We start from the raw sequence: 21,295 nt of genomic DNA, 5'->3' as shown, positions 1-21,295 counted from the left end.
ACTGCGCATGTGCAAGCCGTCAAATCAAACCCACTCCATCGATATAAAGTTGTTTTTGAGAAAAATGAAAACGTTTCCGTTTGTCCCTTTCACAAGGTTGGAATAAAAACATGTTCAACTAATTAACACATTGGATCGAATCTAGGTTATGTATTTAGATTTCTAGAAAATTAACACCTAAGGAATATTTTTTCACTTCTATCATTGATTTCTTAAACCACAAATCCCGGCTTGTTTGGTCTGTTTCGTAAGCGTTTCTGAAAGTCTCGCGATATTGCGCATCTGTGATATCGCGCATAGAAACTCTGTGCCTATGTCATAGCCGGCAAAATACAGTAGGTCATAGGTATAACATGGAACTAGGCTAGTTGAGAACAAGTTCTCATTTACAACTGCAACCTGGCCAAGATAAAGCATAGCAGTGTGAACAAACACAGAGTTACACATGGAGTAAACAATAAACAAGTCAATAACACAGCAGAAAAAAAGAGTATATACATTGTGTGCAAAAGGCATGAGAAGGTAGGCGAATAATTACAATTTAGCAGATTAACACTGGAGTGATAAATGATCAGATGAACATGTGCAAATAGAGATACTGGTGTGCAAAAGAGCAGAAAAGTAAATAAATAAAAACAGTATGGGAATGAGGTAGGTACATTTGGTGGTCTATTTACAGATGGACTATGTACAGCTGCAGCGATCGGTTAGCTGCTCAGATAGCAGATGTTTAAAGTTGGTTTAGGGAAATAAAAGTCTCCAACTTCAGTGATTTTTGAAATTCATTCCAGTTACAGGCAGCAGACAATTGGAAGGAAAGGCGGCCAAATGAGGTGTTGGCTTTAGGGATGATCAGTGAGATACATCTGCTGGAGCGCGTACTACCATCGTGTTGCCATCGTGACCAGTGAACTGAGATAAGGCGGAGCTTTACCTAGCATGGACTTGTAGATGACCTGGAGCCAGTGGGTCTGGCAACGAATATGTAGCGAGGGCCAGCCGACTAGAGCATACAGGTCGCAGTGGTGGGTGGTATAAGGTGCTTTAGTAACAAAATGGATGGCACTGTGATAAACTGCATCTAGTTTGCTGAGTAGAGTATTGAAAGCTATTTTGTAGATGACATCGCCAAAGTCGAGGATCGGTAGGATAGTCAGTTTTACTAGGGTAAGTTTGGCGACGTGAGTGAAGGAGGCTTTGTTGAGAAATAGAAAGCAGACTCTAGATTTGATTTTGGATTGGAGATGTTTGATATGAGTCTGGAAGGAGAGTTTACAGTCTAGCCAGACACCTAGGTACTTATAGATGTCCATATATTCTAGGTCGGAACCATCCAGGGTGGTGATGTTAGTTGGGCGTGCGGGTGCAGGCAGCGAATGGTTGAAAAGCATGCATTTGGTTTTACTAGCGTGTAAGAGCAGTTGGAGGCCACGGAAGGAGTGTTGTATGGCATTGAAGCTAGTTTGGAGGTTAGATAGCACAGTGTCCAAGGAACGGCCAGAAGTATACAGAATGGTGTCATCTGCGTAGATGTGGATCAGGGAATCGCCCACAGCAAGAGCAACATCATTGATATATACAGAGAAAAGAGTTGGCCCGAGAATTGAACCCTGTGGTACCCCCATAGAGACTGCCAGAGGACCGGACAACATGCCCTCCGATTTCACACACTGAACTCTGTCTGCAAAGTAGTTGGTGAACCAGGCAAGGCAGTCATTAGAAAAACCGAGGCTACTGAGTCTGCCGATAAGAATATGGTGATTGACAGAGTCGAAAGCCTTGGCCAGGTCGATGAAGACGGCTGCACAGTACTGTATTTTATGGCGGTTATGATATTGTTTAGTACCTTGAGCGTGGCTGAGGTGCACCCGTGACCGGCTCGGAAACCGGAATGCACAGCGGAGAAGGTACGGTGGGATTCGAGATGGTCAGCGTTCTGTTGTTGACTTGGCTTTCGAAGACCTTAGATAGGCAGGGCAGGATGGATATAGGTCTGTAACAGTTTGGGTCCAGGGTGTCTCCCCCTTTGAAGAGGGGGATGACCGCGGAGCTTTCCAATCCTTGGGGATCTCAGACGAGACGAAAAAGAGGTTGAACAGGCTGGTAATAGGGGTTGCGACAATGGCGGCGGATAGTTTCAGAAATAGAGGGTCCAGATTGTCAAGCCCAGCTGATTTGTATGGGTCCAGGTTTTGCAGCTCTTTCAGAACATCTGCTATCTGGATTTGGGTAAAGGAGAAGCTGGGGAGGCTTGGGCGAGTAGCTGCGGGAGGGGGCGGAGCTGTTGGCCGAGGTTGGAGTAGCCAGGAGGAAGGCATGGCCAGCCGTTGACAAATGCTTGTTGAAGTTTTCGATTATGATGGATTCATCGGTGGTGACCGTGTTACCTAGCCTCAGTGCAGTGGGCAGCTGGGAGGAGGTGCTCTTGTTCTCCATGGACTTTACAGTGTGCCAGAACATTTTGGAGTTAGAGCTACAGGATGCAAATTTCTGCTTGAAAAAGCTGGCCTTTGCTTGGACTGCGTGTATTGGTTCCTGACTTCGCTGAACAGTTGCATATCGCGGGGACTATTCGATGCTATTGCAGTCCCCCACAGGATGTTTTTGTGCTGGTCGAGGGCAGTCAGGTTGGAGTGAACCAAGGGCTATATCTGTTCTTAGTTCTGCATTATTTGAACGGAGCATGCTTATCTAAGATGGTGAGGAAGTTACTTTTAAAGAATGACCAGGCATCCTCAACTGACGGGATGAGGTCAATATCCATCCAGGATACCCGAGTCAGGTCGATTAGAAAGGCCTGCTCGCAGAAGTGTTTTAGGGAGTGTTTGACAGTGGTGAGGGGTGGTCATTTGACCGCGGACCCGTAGCGGATACAGGCAATGAGGCAGTGATCACTGAGATCCTGATTGAAGACAGCGGAGGTGTATTTGGAGGGCCAGTTGGTCAGGATAATCCAGTTGGTCAGGATGATGTCTATGAGGGTGCCCATGTTTACTGATTTAGGGTTGTACCTGGTGGGTTCCTTGATGATTTGTGTGAGATTGAGGGCATCTAGCTTAGATTGTAGGACTGCTGTTGTGTTAAGCATATCCCAGTTTAGGTCACCTAACAGAACAAACTCTGAAGCTAGATGGGGGGCGATCAATTCACAAATGGTTTCCAGGGCACAGCTGGGAGCTGAGGAGGGGGGGGGGGTCGGTAGCAGACGGCAACAGTGAGAGACTTATTTCTGGAGAGATACATTTTTTAAATTAGAAGTTTGAACTGTTTGGGTATGGACCTGAAAAGTATGACATTACTTTGCAGGCTCTCTCTGCAGTAGAATGCAACTCCTCCCCCTTTGGCAGTTCTTTCTTGACGGAAAATGTTATAGTTGGGTATGGAAATCTCCAAATTTTTGGTGGCCTTCCTAAGCCAGGATTCAGACACGGCAATGACATCAGGGTTGGCAGAGTGTGCTAAAGCAGTGAGTAAAACAAACTTAGGGAGGAGGCTTCTGATGTTGACATGCATGAAACCAAGGCTTTTTCGATCACAGAAGTCAACAAATGAGGGTGCCTGGGGACATGCAGGGCCTGGGTTTACCTCCACATCACCCACGGAAGAGAGGAGGAGTAGGATGAGGGTGCGGCTAAAGGCTATCAAAACTGGTCGCCTAGAGCGTTGGGGACAAAGAATAAAAGTAGCAGATTTCTGGGCGTGGTAGAATATATTCAGGGCATAATGTGCAGACAGGGGTATGGTGGGGTGCGGGAACAACGGAGGTAAGCCCAGACACTGGGTGATGATAAGAGAGGTTGTATCTCTGGAAAGGCTGGTTGTAATGGGTGAGGTCACTGCATGTGTGGGAGGTGGGACAAAGGAGGTATCAGAGGTATGAAGAGTGGAACTAGGGGCTCCATTGTAAACTAAAACAATGATAACTAACCTGAACAACAGTATACAAGGCATATTGACATTTGCGAGAGACATAAAGCGAGGCATAAAGTAAATTGCAGGTGTTGATTAGGAGAGCTAGCTAAAACAACAGGTGAGACAACAGCTAATCAACTAACACAACAGCAGCAGGTAAAATGGCGATGACTAGGCAGAGAGGGTTGGGGCCGACAGATAAAAAATAAATAAACAGAAACAGAATGGAGTACCGTGATGAATGGATAGTCCAGCAGGCATCAGCTATATAGCCATGTGATCATAGTGTCCAGGGGGCAGCATCAGATGGAACAGGGAAGCACACACTAGCACACGGGCGACACAGTGTTTAAAGTTAGTAGCCCGGGGCTAGTAGGAGCGTCTGCTCCGACGGAGGCTGGTTGAAGGCACAGCGGATGGAGTATTCGTCGGCAGACTAGTCATGGTGGTGCGGCAAGGCACCGTGTCGACAAAGAATCCAAGCCAGATGGCGAAAGAGGTATTGTAGAATTTAGTTTGCTAGCCGGGAGATGCGTCTGGCTCACGGCTAATTGGTGCTAGCTTTGTGGCAGTGGCATTAGCCACTATAGCCAATTGGTAGCAGCGGTGATCCGGTGCCAAGGTCCAGAGTTTACAGCAAGGATCCGGTGGAGTATTGGGCTCTAGCCCTTTATGAGTGGGGTTTGGGTGAACAGCTGAGTAGGCCGGGAGGTGGGCCTCAGGGATAGCTTCGGTACTGGGGCGGCAGGGTAGCCTAGTGGTTAGAGCGTTGGACTAGTAACCGGAAGGTTGCAAGTTCAAACCCCCGAGCTGACAAGGTACAAATCTGTCGTTCTGCCCCTGAACAGGCAGTTAACCCACTGTTCCTAGGCCGTCATTGTAAATAAGAATTTGTTCTTAACTGACTTGCCTAGTTAAATAAAGGTAAAATTAAAAATAAAATAGTGAGTGCAAGCTAGCTGTGAAGATCAGAAGTTGTGGTCCGACGTTGTTGTGGAGAGACAGTACCGATACTGGTAAACTGGCGAGTATTATCCAGGCTAAAAAACAGGGCTGGTATCTGTGCAGAAGGTAAAAGCCGCTAGCAGTGGCTAACAATGACTAAATAGCTTGTAGCTAATTAGCTGGTTAGCTTCTGGTGGTTCTTGAATGTGTTCTAAAATTAAAAATAGCGATTCCGTATCACATTGGGTGAGGCAGGTTACCGGAAGGTATAATCAAATAAAAAATCGAAAAGAGATTGAAAATAAAATTGAAATATATTTACAAAAAATACAAAAGGTACACGAGAGGACGAACAAAAACACATCTTCACTGCTACGCCATCTTGGATCAACGACCATGTTGCTTCAATATATCCACATAATTTTCCTACCTCATGATGCCATCTATTTTGTGAAGTGCACCAGTCCCTCCTGCAGCATAGCACCCCCACAACATGATGCTGCCATCCCTGTGCTTCATGTTTGGGATGGTGTTCTTCGGCCTGCAAGACTCCCCCTTTATCTTCCAAACATAATAATGGTCATTAAGGCCAAACAGTTCTATTTTTGTTTCATCAGACTAGAGGACATTTCTCCAAAAAGTACGATCTTTGTCCCCATGTGCAGTTGCAAACCGTAATCTGGCTGGTTTATGGTGGTTTTGGAGCAGTGGCTTCTTCCTTGCTGAGTGGCCTTTCAGGTTATGTCGATATAAGACTCGTTTTACTGTGGATATAGATATTTCTCTACCCGTTTCCTCCAGCATCTTCACAAGGTCCTTTGCTGTTGTTCTGGGATTGATTTGCACCTTTCGCACCAAAGTATGTTCATCTCTAGGAGACAGAACGCATCTCCTTCCTGAGCGGTATGACGGCTGCGTGGTCCCATTGTGTTTATACTTGCGTACAATTGTTTGTATAGATGAACGAGGTACCTTCAGGCATTTGGAAATTGCTCCCAAGGATGAACTAGACTTGTGGAGGTCTACAATTGTTTTTCTGAGGTCTTGGCTGATTTATTTCGATTTTCCCATGATGTCAAGCAAAGAGGCCCTGAGTTTGAAGGTAAGTCTTGAAATACATCCACAGATACACCTCCAATTGACTCAAATGATGTCAATTAGCCTATCAGAAGCTTCTAAAGCCATGACATCCTTTTCTGGAATTTTCCAAGCTGTTTGAAGGCACAGTCAACAAGTGTGTGTAAACTTCTGATGCAGTGAATTATAAGTGAAATAATCTGTCTGTAAACAATTGTTGGAAAAATGTATTGTGTCATAAGCAAAGTAGATGTCCTAACCGACTTGCCAAAACTATAGTTTGTTATCAAGAAATTTGTAGTGGTTGAAAATTGAGTTTTAATGACTCCAACCTAAAGAGAAACACATATATGAAGAGTTTGAGGTGAAACATCAAGACATGAATATTGGGAAATGCCTATCAAGGACATGTGTTTTGAATGTACACAGTGCAGGGTCTAACTAGAGTAGGCCTACAGAGAGAATAAATGCAACATAATTCTTATACACATGTTGCATAACCACCATACTAGGGATTAACACTGGTTACTGGGATCCCGGTTCCATGCTTCACAATTCCCCCCAAAAATGAAGTGACAAGACCTTAGGAAATTACAACATTTTCCCCCAATGTCGGCACTAATGCAATTCCACGAAACACACAACATGCGCAGCATGAAATAGCACATTATATAAACAGGTTGCCTCATGGAAGCCTTATCATATTTACTTAACAAAGTCACCATAAATTCGAAGCACATGCATAATTGACACTGTCGGACTGCACAAGACCCAAGTTGCAGTTTAGAGTTCTCATCAGAACTGAAAATTCGATCCCTTTCAGACCAAAGCCTGGTGAAATGAAGCCTGAGCCAAGGCCTGATCTGACATCACAGAAAATAAATGAGCCCAAACCCGAAAAATTTGCCCCAACCCGATTTCTAGAAAACAGCAGGCTATACTGATAAGCCGCCAAGCAGACATAGGCAATTGTTTTAAGATGGTCATTATATTGATCATTTAGCTATTTGATTTAGAATTTTAGGACCCGTTTAGGTATGAAAAAAATACAAGTGGATTTTGCTATGCACTTGCGTAGTAGCCTGGCCTACACCTGACCAAAAGCCTGTGAATTGTCTAATCAGTCAATGTGATTTTATTTCACTGAATCTCTGTCTGTATATTTGGTTAATTGATCTCTGGCTGGACAAGTGGAAGTGCTAGCTCATTTATTCATTCACTGATCAGAAACATTTAGCATGCAATTATGTACCCTAAATCAAGTGTAGTCATGACTTATCTAGTATGCTAACCTTATATAGAGCCTGAGCTATTTTCCTATCTTCCCAATCCTGACTCCTGTCTCAAATGAAAATTCCTAACTTTATTCTATAATCCATAGGTTGCATTATCAAAGTACATCTCGCCTATGCATGTCAAAATACTGCTGTAACATTTCCCCCGTTTCTCTGCGCTGTCGTGTTGCTGCCCATATGAAAGCGTCGGTAGAAAATGTGTGATCAACAAATGGCATGAGAGTAGATATTTATATATCTTTTAAACAGAGTTGGTCCCAGTTAAGATACTGTACCTTGATATTTAAACAAAATCCTCTCTTCAACTCTGTTATTCATGAGCAGATCTGCTATCTGTGTAATCATCAACTCAATTTTGCCAAATAGGAGCTATTCTGTCATTCATTGGCGTTATCTAGCAAGCATTGCAACTTTGGTCATTTAAATTGTGTTTGACTGCATTACAAAGTTTATATGATTCAACAAAGCGGTCACTACAATCAGTGCTTGACTTGGACTGAAGTAGGTGCCGGCACTCATTTTGGATGCTGGTAATGTTTATATTTAGGTGCAGGAACTCCTCAATACTTTTGAGCTAATATTCTATAAGAAGTGCAGGAGGAACTCAAGAATAGAATATCTGAATAGAACTCAAGAATAGAATATCTGAAGTTCCGGTGAACTCCTGCCAAGTCAAGCACTGACTACATTTCTGCAGAGAATAAAGTAAATAGCAAATTCACTGAATGATGTATACAGATTCTATTTAAGTCGACATCTTGCAGGATTGGTAAGGCTTAATACCACTGAAAATATCCATGTGAAGCTTTTATATGCATTGTAGAGACCATGAATATGAGCCACCTGTAGGGTTGCAAAGGGTCGGAAACTTTCCCGTAAATTTCAGTAATTTTCACGGATATTTACCATGGGAAGTTAAGCCTGGGAATTTTGCTTAAATTCATCAAAAAAAGCTTATAACAATTAACCTTTTTTTGTGGGATATTCATACGGCAATTCTAGGTCTTGTGGAACATTTTGGTTAAACTACAATGTCTGAGCCAAGGACTACATACTTTCTGGTAAGTTTTGATTACAATACTGGGTGGGGTGATTATATTTTATATGACATACATGACTGTTTGCTAACTAGTAAATAGCAGCTTACAGAAAAGTGTGCTTATAACTTGTCAACAATTTCTGCTGGTTAGCTTTTGCTATCATGTGGGTTTTAGCTTGCTTGAGCCTGCTAACTGAGGAGTGTTAATTCACCTGCTTCCATACATGTTTCATCTTAAAACATTTATCTTACAAAGGAGTTGTTTAGTCTAGCTGCTTAAATATTTATCTGTACATAATTTTTTTCTAATTTCTACAGGAAAATGCCACAGGCACTATCTGATGTGTGGAGACATTTCACTGCAGCCAGGAAAAGCTGTGTACATTTGCAAATACTGTGCCAAATCATATGTGAAGAATGCAACAAAGATGCAGAATCATCTGGCCAAATGCGTAAAGTTCCCTCAGCGCTTCAACAAGCTACCCCTCAGAGTCTGATGTTCAAGAGATGTACATTGAGGAGGTCCAGGGAGAAGACATAGAAGCCTGAGAGGAAGACAACGAAAACTTTAGTTTCTAGACTATAATTTTACAGAAGTATGTTGAAAACATTTTTTGGGAGACGCAATGGATCATTGGGGATCATTCAATATTCCCTTTCTTGTTGTTCAGTGAAATCATCCATGTGAAGAGTCAACTCATTTAATTAAAGTTCAATTCGTAACTACAGTTGAAGTCTACATACACTTAGTTTGGAGTCATTAAAACTAGTTTTTCAACCTCTCCACAAATTTCTTGATAACGAATTATAGTTTTGGCATGTCGGTTTTGACATCTACTTGTGCATGACACAAGTAATTTTTCCAACAAATTGTTTAAAGACAGATTATTTCACTTATAATTCACTGTGTCACAATTCCAGTGGGTCAGAAGTTTACATACTGTGCCTTTAAACAGCTTGGAAATGTCACAGCCTTCCTCCTCTTCGTCTGAAGAAGAGAGGCAAGAAGGATCGGAGGACCAATATGCGGCGTGGTAAGTGTCCATGGTTTTAATAGGAAAACTCAAACATGACCACAAAACAATAACCATGAAAACCGAAACAGTCCTAACTGGTGCATAAAAGACAGGAAACAATCACCCTCAAAATACCCAAAGAATATGGCTGCCTAAATATGGCTCCCAATCAGAGACAACGATAAACACCTGCCTCTGATTGAGAACCAATTCAGGGAACCATAGACTTACCTAGACACCTAAAAGAACACAACCCCATTAATCTACAAAAACCCCTAGACAAGACAAAACACATAAATCACCCATGTCACACCCTGGCCTAACCAAAATAATAAAGAAAACAAAGATAACTAAGGCTAGGGCGTGACAGGAAAATTCCAGAAAATTATGTCATGGCTTTAGAAGATTTGATAGGCTAATTGACATCATTTGAGTCAATTGGAGGTGTACCTGTGGATGTATTTCAAGGCCTACCTTCAAACTCAGTGCCTCTTTGCTTGACATCATGGGAAAATCAAAAGAGATCAGCCAAGACCTCAGAAAAAAATGGTAGACCTCCACAAGTCTGGTTCATCCTTGGGAGCAATTTCCAAACGCCAGAAGGTACCACGTTCATCTGTACAAACAATAGTACGCAAGTATAAACACCGTGGGACCACACAGCCGTCATACTGCTCAGGCTCGTTCAGAAAAACAAGTCTTATATTGACATAACCTGAAAGGCCACTCAGCATGGAAGAAGCCACTGCTCCAAAACTGCCATAAACAAGCCAGACTACAGTTTGCAACTGCACATGGGGTCAAAGGTCCTCTGGTCTGATGAAACAAAAATAGAACTGTTTGGTCATAATGACCATTGTTATGTTTGGTGGAAAAAGGGGAAGGCTTGCAAGCCAAAGAGCACCATCCCAACCGTGAAGAACGGGGGTGGCAGCATCATGTTGTGGGGGTGCTTTGCTGCAGGAGGGACTGGTGCACTTCACAAAATAGATGGCATCATGAGGTAGGAAAATTATGTGGATATATTGAAGCAACATCTCAAGACATCAGTTAAAGTTAAAGCTTGGTTGCAAATGGGTCTTCAAATGGACAATGACCCCAAGCATACTTCCAAAGTTGTGGCAACATTTCTTAAGGACAACAAAGTCAAGGTATTGGAGTGGCCATCACAAAGCCCTGACCTCCATCCTATAGACAATTTGTGGGCAGATCTGAAACAGCATGTGCGAGCAAGGAGGCCTACAAACCTGACTCGGTTACACCAGCTCTGTCAGGAAGAATGGGCCAACATTCACCCAACTTAGCTTGTGGAAGGCTACCTGAAGTGTTTGACCCAAGTTAAACAATTTAGAGGCAATACTACCAGATAGTAATTGAGTGTATGTGAACTTCTAACCCACTGGGAATGTGATGAAAGCTGAAATAAATCATTCTCTCCTAATATTCTGACATTACACATTCTTAAAATGAAGTGGTGATCCTAACTGACCTAAAACAGGACATTTTTACTTGGACTAAATGTCAGGAATTGTGAAAAACTGAGTTTAAATGTATTTGGCTAAGGTGTATGTAAACTTCCGACTTCAACTGTACGCCGCCTTGTTCGGGCGTTCAGTGGTCGAAGTCACCGACCTTCTAGCCATCGCTGATCTTCTTTTAATTTTCCTTTGGTTTTGTCTTGTCTTCCATCACACCTGGTTCCAATCCCATCAATTACATGTTGTGTATTTGACCCTCTGTTCCCCCTCATGTCCTTGTCGTGATTGTTTATTCTAAGTGCTTGTGCACATCTGTCCTGTTTTTTATTTTTTATTAAACTGCGTCGTTTGGAAACACAGTTTTTGTTCTCCTGCGCTTGACTTCTCTGCCGCCAGTACGCTCCCCTTACAGAATCACCGACCCGACTATGGGAGTCAGCAGGAGCAGGTACCCCGGTTATAGGGGTGGAGGAGCGCGTCCGGGAGCACGCAGCAATGCTCCACCATCTTGGCACCGCCATGGTCCGCGTTGTCCAGACTATGGACCGCTGGGAGAGACAGGGAGTATAGTGTCTGATCGGGTTCCCCAGTTCACGTCTAGGGTCTGGAAGGCGTTCATGGAACGTCTGGGGGTCTCAATCAGTTTTACTTCAGGGTTTCACCCCGAGAGTAATGGGCAGGTGGAGAGAGTGAACCAGGATGTGGGTAGGTTTCTGCGGTCCTATTGCCAGGACCGGCCGGGTGGAGAGGGCGGTGTTCGTTCCCTGGGCCGAGATGGCACAGAACTCACTCCGCCACTCCTCCACTAACCTCTCTCCCTTCCAGTGCGTACTGGGGTACCAGCTGGTTCTGGTGCCTTGGCATCAGGGTCAGACCGAGATTCCTGCGGTCGACGACTGGTTCAGGTGTGCGGAGGAGACATGGGAAGCCGTCCGTGTCCACCTTCAGCAGGCCGTGACGTGCCAAAAGAGGAATGCAGATTGCCACCGCAGTGCGACCCCAGGGGCCATTTAAAGTCCTGAGGAGAGTGAACAAGGTTTGTTATAGGTTACAGCTTCCACCCGATTACCCTATTAACCCCTCGTTCCATGTGTCTCTCCTCAGGCCAGTGTTGGCTGGCCCGCTCCAGGAGTCTGAGGTGCGGGAGGTTCCCCTGCCCCCTCTGGACATCAGGGGGGCCCCGGCATACTCCATTCGCTCCATACTGGATTCAAGGCTCCGGGCGAGGGGCCTTCAGTATCTTGTGGAGTGGGAGGGGTACGGCCCGGAGGAGAGGTGCTGGGTTCCGGTCGAGAACGTGTTGGACTCATCTATGCTGCAGGAGTTCCACCGCCTTCGTACGGATTGCCCTGCGCCTCGCCCTCCGGATGTCATGACTTTTGCCGAAGTTGGTCTCTCTCCTTGTTCGGGCGGCGTTCGGCGGTCGAAGTCACCGACCTTCTAGCCATCACTGATCTTCTTTTCATTTTCCTTTGGTTTTGTCTTGTCTTCCATCACACCTGGTTCCAAATCTCATCAATTACACGTTGTGTATTTTACCCTCTGTTCCCCCTCATGTCCTTGTGGGTGATTGTTTATTGTAAGTGCTTGTGCACATCTGTCCTGGTGTGTATTTTACCCTCTGTTCCCCCTCATGTCCTTGTCAGTGATTGTTTATTGTAAGTGTTTGTACACGTCTGTCCTGGTGTGCGTCGGGTTATGGACCCATTATTTGATTGTTCTGTTTTCAGGTGGGGTTTTTTGTTATTAAACTGCGCCGTTTGGAAACAGTTTTTGCTCTCCTGTGTCTGACTTCTGTCGCCGTTCATTCCCACGGAAAGTTTCCCCCTCTGAATATTCCCCAAAATGTGCAACCCTAGCCACCTGTATCCTTGATTGCATAACACTTTAAATGTATGACTCAGCTTACATTTTCTCCAATAAGTACAATAGAGCAAGCAGTTTGCCAATATCTGAGGGACAGGGACATAATACTTTGGTACATTTGGAAACTACTCTCACAGTAATCATATACTTTGCAAACAAACATGAATAACAAATCACGAATGTATTTATGTGAAATATCTTGGTTCTTTGTGTATTTTGTCAGAACCAGGCCTTCTTGGAAAGGGTGTTGGGCCTTTTTGCGGCACGCTTGTAAGGCTCTGATTGTCCAAAAGGGGTCCCCATCCGTCTTCTACTGTTGTTCTTCTCTGCTGTCGTCCGTTATCCGGTGACTTGTCGTGTAGTCCTGAACAGAACTACAGAGTTTATTCTACTTCCATTCACTCTGGAAGATGCTCCTTTGAAGATAGGCTAGCCAGCTGTGTTGATGGTTCCCAATGGGTTGATGAGAGTAGTAGAATACGATGGTTTGAAGAGAGTAGTAGAATGGTCCCACTTAAATGAGCTTTTCTAGATACTTAGGACAGCTAATCAGCAATACCAGTGATTGTCCAGGTGGTGACTTTATATTGTGACTTTATATCTCGTGTTGAGATTCAAAGTTCCAACCACCTTTAAATGTGAGCTGAGGCTTGATGTTTTTCTGGTGTGACATGTTAATTGTTAACCCATCATTTTATACTGTTCGATCAAAAAGGGGGGGGGTTCCTTCAGGCTGACATGCTATGTGACCTCACTCAAGGGGGCTGTGACTACTTACTTGTATAAAGTTATAGAAAAGTTGATCTCTTATGGCTCCTGAAATCATATCCCTCTCTCGACAAAAACACTTTCATAATTTTTCATATTTCATGCACAGCGCATCGGACGGACACTTCACACAAATAGTGTGTCACCTTTATAACATTTTTTATGACATCACAAAACAACACCTGAAATATCACCAGTGTTCTCCATATTGCCTCTGACCATTCCCCATGTTCTTTGTTAGATATGTTGTTCCACTATTCGCTTCAGAACATGTTAGAGTTTTGGTGGAAAAAGGTCTGTGTAGACAAAGTCACATTCCTTGGGTGAATTTGGAAAGGGAGATAGCTGAATGTTCTGAAATTGATTTACAACAGGGCGTGAGCTGTCAACCCCCCACCAGTTCCCTTCTCCCCCCTCTGCGGGTGAAAGGGGATTTGGTTGAAGTTATTTATTGCAAAGCTAATCTGACCCATTTGGATCCTTACAGGACAGTTATGACAGTAGGTCACTTTCTAAATGTAATTCATTACAGTTAGTAGTTACCTGTCCAAATTTGTAATCGGTAACATAACTTTTGGATTTCCTAAACTCGGTACGTAATATGATTACGTTCCGTGACTTTTAGATTACTTAAAAAATAATAATAATTTGGGATAATTTCTGTATTTTGAAAGTTACTTATCTTGAAAACTTGATTGCTGAGAAGAAAAACATTTTGGGACTATGCCAACAATGGACCAATGAAACAAATACCAAAATATAGTTTTTGGGTGGAGTTTTCCTTTCAGGTATTAGAAGAAGACAAAAAATATCCATCAAATGTATTTTGTACGTCATCATAGCTGTCTATGACACTCTCTCAGGTGGAACAAACTTTTTTCTTTTTTCAATGTTGAACAGAAAGGTGTCATAATGATTTTTTATTTTTTTTCTTGCAAACATCCCTTCTGAATTTAAAAGTAATCAATTTTTTGTTGTTGCTGGTAAAGTAACAGTTATAGTTTTTGTAATCAGATTACATGTTACTGATTACATTTAATAGTTTAATCAGTTACTCCCCAACCCTGTGTATAAATTACACACAGAACAATCCCCCACTTGTTCCCTAGCCCAGAGCTGGTTGGAGGGAACATGCGTGGGTTAGTTATTTTCTGCTCAATCACACAGCAGGGACAACAGAGCGCTTTACACCCCACACAATGACAGGGATAAGGCACATTCTATCCCCTTACCCAGGGACAAAACTGCTTTGACATTTTGTGAAGAAATAAATGTTTTTTGATGGTAATGCTGTTATGTCATAATGGAGTGGGATAGTCACAAATACGTCATGTCAATCACTCTTTCTCTCCTGATGTAGCCAGAACATTTCCTCAAATTGTAGAGCGACAATTGAATAGGCCGTCTATTATGATTGGTAACGGAATTGAAAATGGAAAACAAGAAGCACATGACAGGTGCTGCGTGCGCCACATGCGAACTGTCCTCGTGTTTTAGGGCTAGCAGTCCATTTTAATTCTGTCAACATGTTTTATTGTGTACGGACATGTGTCTAAAAGGAATCTAGCTATTTATGCTTTTTGAACATGTTTGAAAATGGTGAATAAAGCTGTTTCAGCTCCCATAACATAAGACAACATAGTACAGTAGTGTACAGAACCATGGAAAGAATATTAGCCAATGTGCTGAAAGGGGAAAAAACAATAATTACACATAATGTGAAACAGTGGTGGTGGACCTATAAGCATCAGTGCAACATGCAGGAAATTGTCAACCGAGGAACACTTTTCACTCATTGCAATTGTGTAGACTTTCTGAGATATATAGTGTTGTCATAATCTTAGGCTATACTAAACTACTAATGGTTCAACAGTATAATTTAGTGTTATAGAACAATATTGCCCAAAGCAACTTCAGTAAAAGGTTAGTTGTTTTTATTGTTGTTGTTTATTGTGGTTTGTTAGGATCTCTTTAACCCACCAAGGGCTAGCTATGAAGTTGACCACACAAATAATTACTACCAGTAGCAACTGTCAGAGATCCTACTTCTCTCACTTTGTTTACCCTAATCATTCTTTGTATTGTAAACTAGTTATTATGTGACCAACTCTCACTCTTTTGCCTTGTCACACTCTCTCTACCCCTCACTCTGTCTTTCTGTAACTGCCTCCTGTGTCTGTTAGTCTGTCTGTCCGGCTCAGTGGTTGTTTAAAAAGGCCCAGGAACTAAGGGACAGGACATAGGGTGTTTACCGAGCCTGTAGAAGTCATTGTTGTTCAGGTTATTCAAGCCTTCAACTGATGCCAACTTTACCAGAATACTTTTGGCAGCGGTTTGAAACAGGACTGAATGAAGGTTGGATTCATTAGAGCAAAAACAGTTAATGTTCCTCCCACTGCCTTAATGTTTCATTCTATTACCAAATTGAATCAGTAAGTGGCTTGATTGGCATGTTCAGGCAGTTTCCTTTTGAGGAGCTGCCTAAACAAAGAGACTTGGACAGTCTGCTAGACTTTCCAAGTCACACACAGCTGACAGGCATGGAGAACAAACGGATGAGAGTGAGAGAGGACTGTTGCTTAAAGAAACGTTCAGTAGCTGCCTTGTTTAGCAGCGTCTTGCATAATCATACCTTGCCACAAATGACCTAGTAACACGTGAATATATTTGTTGATGATACATATACGGTAACATATTATCTGACATTGTGTGGGTAGGGATGAAAATGAGAGGCCGTGGAATGAACAGAGTGTTCTGATGATCTCTCACACACACACACACACACACACACACACACACACACACACACACACACACACATATATACACACACACACACTATAAACCTCTTCCTCTACATAGTTGTCATTTCCTAGCAGTACCCAGAAAATTGTGCGCCTCACTCTGACCCTGTCAATCTCCCGCCTCACTCTCTCCGCTCTCTCGCTCTAAAACACTTTTTCTCCATTCATTTAGAATGCACTGCTGTTTAGAACACTGCCACTGAGAGAGGCAGAGAGGGAGTGCACCATTCACTCGTGTTTCAATGGAGATGACGCAAATCCCTGACCTGTTTTGTACTCCGAAATCCTGGGCCTGCTCTCTTCGACCAACGTTCTTACAAATCTTGACCTTGCTGGCAGGTGGACAGACAAACTAATTATGAGTGGGCCAGAATCCCTATGTGGACTGGACTGGACCAGGCCCAATATTCCTGTCTGTCTGTTATACCCCTGCTGGTGGTGAAAACACTTTCTCTGAGGTGGATACATGGGGTCATAGGTTACCGATGTGGCACTGTCAACAATGCTATCCTGACATGACTCTGTATCATGACTCAAATCTCAAACATAAACAATGCCAATCATTAACACTAATTATTCAACAAGCCAATTATATTAATTAACCAATTGAGAATATTTGAACCATTCTATACATGTTTTGTAGTGCTGTAGGTATTATCTTTTCTTATTTATATTTTTGATCATTAGAGTAGTTTGAAGCTATACTACAGGCCAGGGCCCAGGCCAAAGACCAGGGTGGATAAATGTCAAACTATATAACAGCACCACCTTGTGTTCAATCGAGGAACCTTTTGACAATATAAATCTTTTTTTAAAACACTTTTAATGGCGCTACTGTAAATACCAAACAGAGGAGGCTGGTGGGAGGAGTTATAGGAGGACAGGCTCATTGTAATGGCTGGTGTTCATATGTTTGATACCGTTCCATTGATTCCATTCCAGCAATTAGAATGAGCCCTTCCTCCTATTGCTCCTCCTACCAGCCTCCTCTGATACCAAATAATACATAGGGCTCTGTCTAAGACCAAAGGATATCTGATAATGCTATAAACGGGGCTATGTTTGCTTGAAATGTTGCTTCATTTATACATCAGAATAGGTCTGTTGGACATCAAAACATGATAGCTGAAATTAATGACAGGGACAAGTCGATCTAATGAATAAGCAATTTATTCATATCAATACAATAACGATTTTAATAATGAAATAACTGATTTTGAAAAGGTAGGGCTTGCACATGATCATATAACAATGACTACTTGTCTAGGCTATGTATTTTAGTCCTGGCTTGGTCAAGCTCTAGCATGTCAGCAGCAGCCACAGGTGAGTCGCTTCACTGCTCTCCAAACATGGCGGAGGAATCCTCCCTTATTTCTGGGGCAATTTACGGTCACCTGAAAGATAGGAGGAAGTCATATTTGTATTCACCTCCAAATCTACTGTACTCTTTGCAGACCATGTTCTGTACATTGATTTGTTGACACACTTGAAAGGTCCTCATATGTCAATGATCTGCGAAGAGTGTATGAGGCTGAATAGTCTGCTAGTCCACATTGTAAACAGCATATTTGAGTGACTAAAAAACTTTAATTGTATTCATAGAGAGAGCTTACTCTGTAGCTGATTAGCTCTGATCCAACAACAATGGGATCCGAGAACAACACTGATGGGTTGTCAATTATGCATAGTTCCAGTGGACATTAGGGTCCAGTAGTTCACAGCTCTGTGTTCTTAAACTCAGCAGTACTCTACACAGTCACCAGGTCTCACAGGGTACCGTTGAGAGTACACACTGGGAAAGAGCTACATCATGGCTCTCACAATCAGGCAGGCAATGTCTCTGGACACCATTTGGCTCTTAGAGGAGACATTGTACTGAAGGATCATCTTTGTGCTCGACCAGTCAGAGCGCTGGGCCAGTTGATCATTCACAGAGGCTAGAATCTCTTCCACCTCAAGTGGAAGTTGGCCTCTGTTTCTCTATTGGCGACTGACATTCCAAGGCCCGCAGACAGGTGGTTCTCCAGACCCTCAGGACGAGTGTGGCTTCCTTCTTTGGTGCCTCAGAGTATATTTGGCTCAGTAGTTTGGCTCTACAACCCTGCACAACGTTGGGATCAATCACAAGACGTTCTCCATGGAGAAGAGGGGACTTACTGCCAGGGTGTGACTCAGACTTCTGGATAAAATGGAAGTTTACACAGGAGGAGGGTCCAGTTATTCAGTCACATGTGATAAGCTGACATACAGAGTTACAGCTTGAGCATTTACTTGAGTCATTTTCTATTAAGGTATATCTACTTTTACTCAAGTATGACAATTGAGTACTTTTTCCACCACTGCACTACAGAGGCCTACAAACAGGGAACTATGGAACTGATGTGCATATATTACTAGCTAAGAAACACTTGTATCAAGTAAAGTGACACTCACAAGTTAGGAGAGGAAAGGGAGGAACACATTGACCCTCCAATGCCATGCAGTGGCTGAGCGGATGGGCTGTCACTGAACAACCCTATCATCACAATGTGTCAATGCAATAGGTTCAGAGCTTATTAACAGCTAATAAACTCAAATGATATTTTACTACTGCCTATCTTATGACCTTGCCAGTTCAACAATGGTGAGATCCCTGCCTTCCCTGTTTTATTTTTGAAACCTGAAGTTACAACAAAGGTAATCATGCTGTTAACTGCTTCTCGGTTTTGACATGTCTAGCACTCTGGAAAATAGGCACATCCTTTTTCTGAAATAAAAAAATATACTCTACCGGTTAAAAGTTTTAGAACACTTATTCTTTCACTTGTTGGCTGCGTTTCATTCACTCATTCACATTCCTCACTTGGGTTGAGGGCGGGGGATTGTGAAGGCCCGGTCATCTGATGCAGCACTCCACCACTCTCCTTGGTAAAATAGATCTTACACAGCCTGGACATGTGTTGGGTCATTGTCCTGTTGAAAAACAAATGAAAGTCCCACTATATATTTATATTATCCCAGTTCAGTGGTTTTAAATTTTAAACACAATAGTAAACGTATCTTCGCATCATGTGGATTGCTACATACGTAGGAAGGCTACAATTTCATCACTAATAGCCTACCTTTACAGTTAGGCTACTGCCATTTATTTACTATCCATTACATGTCATAGGCTACTATCCGACTGATGTATAATTTCTTTCGTATTTTTTCAAAAATGCGAACGTGTATTTCCTTGAAAATTAAAAAAGGACTTTCAAGTCTCTGCCGAAACCCGGGATCGAACCAGGGACATTTAGATCTTCAGTCTAACGCTCTCCCAACTGAGCTATTTCGGCAGACATGCTATGAACGAATCGAACAGACATTTTGAACAACTCCAATGCCTTGTGGGATATGTTAGTTTCTGTGCAACTTGACAGATACACCTGTAGAGGTCGCCATAAGGCTAAAGATTGTAATGTGACGTGTAACCAAAGATGGTTTAGAAATGTCTTTCTGTACAGCAAACGTTTGGTATAATTTATGTTGAATATTATTGTATTACATTGTGTTACATTGTAAACAAAATACTATATTGACCAAAAAACAACAATATGAAATACACCACAAAAAACAACAATATGAAATACACCCCATATACTACCCACCACTGCGACCTGTACACTCTCGTTGGCTGGCCCTCACTTCATACTCCTTGCCAAACCCACTGGCTCCAGGTCATCTACAAGTCTTTGCTAGGTAAAGCCCCACATTATCTCAGCTCACTGGTCACCATAGCAGCACCCACCCGTAGCACGCGCTCCAGCAGGTATATCTCACTGGTCACCCCCAAAGCCAATTCTTCCTTTGGCCGCCTCTCCTTCCAGTTCTCTGCTGCCAGTGACTGGAACGAACTGCAAAAATCACTAAAGCTAGAGACTCTTACCTCCCTCACTAGCTTTAAGCACCAACTGTCAGAGCAGCTCACAGATCACTGCACCTGTACATAGCTCATCTGTGAATAGCCCATCCAATTGATCTCATCCCCATACTGTATTTATTCATTTATCTTGCTCCTTTGCACCCCAGTATCTCTACTTGCACATTCATCTTCTGCACATTCTACCATTCCAGTGTTTAATTGCTATATTGTAATTACTTCACCACCATGGCCTATTTAAATAAATAAATAAACATTTTAAAAAATCTAATCTCGATAGTAGTGCCTGCAGCTCGCTCTGTTGATGGTTGTTGAACTATTGCTCCTGTGCTTTGCATGTCTTCATGTATTTACTTTGCCATCATGGCCTTTTTTGCCTTTACCTCCCTTCTCACCTCATTTGCTCACATTGTATATAGACTTGTTTATGCTGCATTATTGACTGTATGTTTGTTTTTACTCCATGTGTAACTCTGTGTCGTTTTATCTGTCGAACTGCTTTGCTTTATCTTGGCCAGGTCGCAATTGTAAATGAGAACTTGTTCTCAACTTGCCTACCTGGTTAAATAAAGGTAAAATAAAAATAAATAAATAAATAAATGTCCTGCAGCTACAGCCCACACATATAACTTATTTTGCTTTGCCATGCTCAATTCAGCCTGTACTCAAACTGTAGATAGTGTGCTCATAGCAACAGAGAACCCATCATTTGTATACACACACACACACACACACACACACACACACACACACACACACACACACACACACACACACACACACACACACACACACACACACACACACACACACACACACACACACACACACACACACACACACACACACGTGGCTGTGTACGTGAGTGAGTGTGGCTGTGTACATGAGTGTGTGTGGACATGCATGATAAAGTTGTTACCTTCTGCCTCCAGCTGCAGCCCTCACAGCAGGCCTCCCCTTAACACATTTCTCTACTGAAGGAAAGACTTTCATGAAGCACTGTAGCTCCCCAGGCTTCAATCGCAAGCAATTTTAAACCATGTATTCTAAAGTGGCTGTATTCATGTAGCACTATGTGGTACTCATCTTTATTCATGGAGAATGTGCCTGTTATTGAAAAACCTATAGATGACAACAAGAACGCAGAAAAATAGAAGCCAGATTAAAGGTGATTGACTGCAAACACAAGCCCCA

At 42.8% G+C, this 21,295-nt stretch overlaps 1 long non-coding RNA gene and 1 other non-coding gene across 2 annotated transcripts; both read right to left on the bottom strand.

Moving 5' to 3' along the window:
- Positions 1-17,352: 17,352 nt before the first annotated feature.
- Positions 17,353-19,567, bottom strand: LOC109907989 (uncharacterized). Its single transcript, XR_002257613.2, has 3 exons — positions 19,302-19,567; positions 18,971-19,152; positions 17,353-17,594 (listed from the first exon to the last, which is right to left on the bottom strand). It is a non-coding gene; the product is annotated as an uncharacterized LOC109907989 (long non-coding RNA).
- On the bottom strand, positions 19,445-19,517 carry trnaf-gaa (transfer RNA phenylalanine (anticodon GAA)). The gene has a single exon. It is a non-coding gene; the product is annotated as a tRNA-Phe (tRNA).
- Positions 19,568-21,295: the final 1,728 nt, after the last annotated feature.

This window comes from Oncorhynchus kisutch, linkage group LG1, assembly GCF_002021735.2.
Source record: "Oncorhynchus kisutch isolate 150728-3 linkage group LG1, Okis_V2, whole genome shotgun sequence".
Classification (NCBI taxonomy): Eukaryota; Metazoa; Chordata; class Actinopteri; order Salmoniformes; family Salmonidae; genus Oncorhynchus; species Oncorhynchus kisutch.
This window is presented reverse-complemented; position numbering and strand designations above follow the sequence as displayed.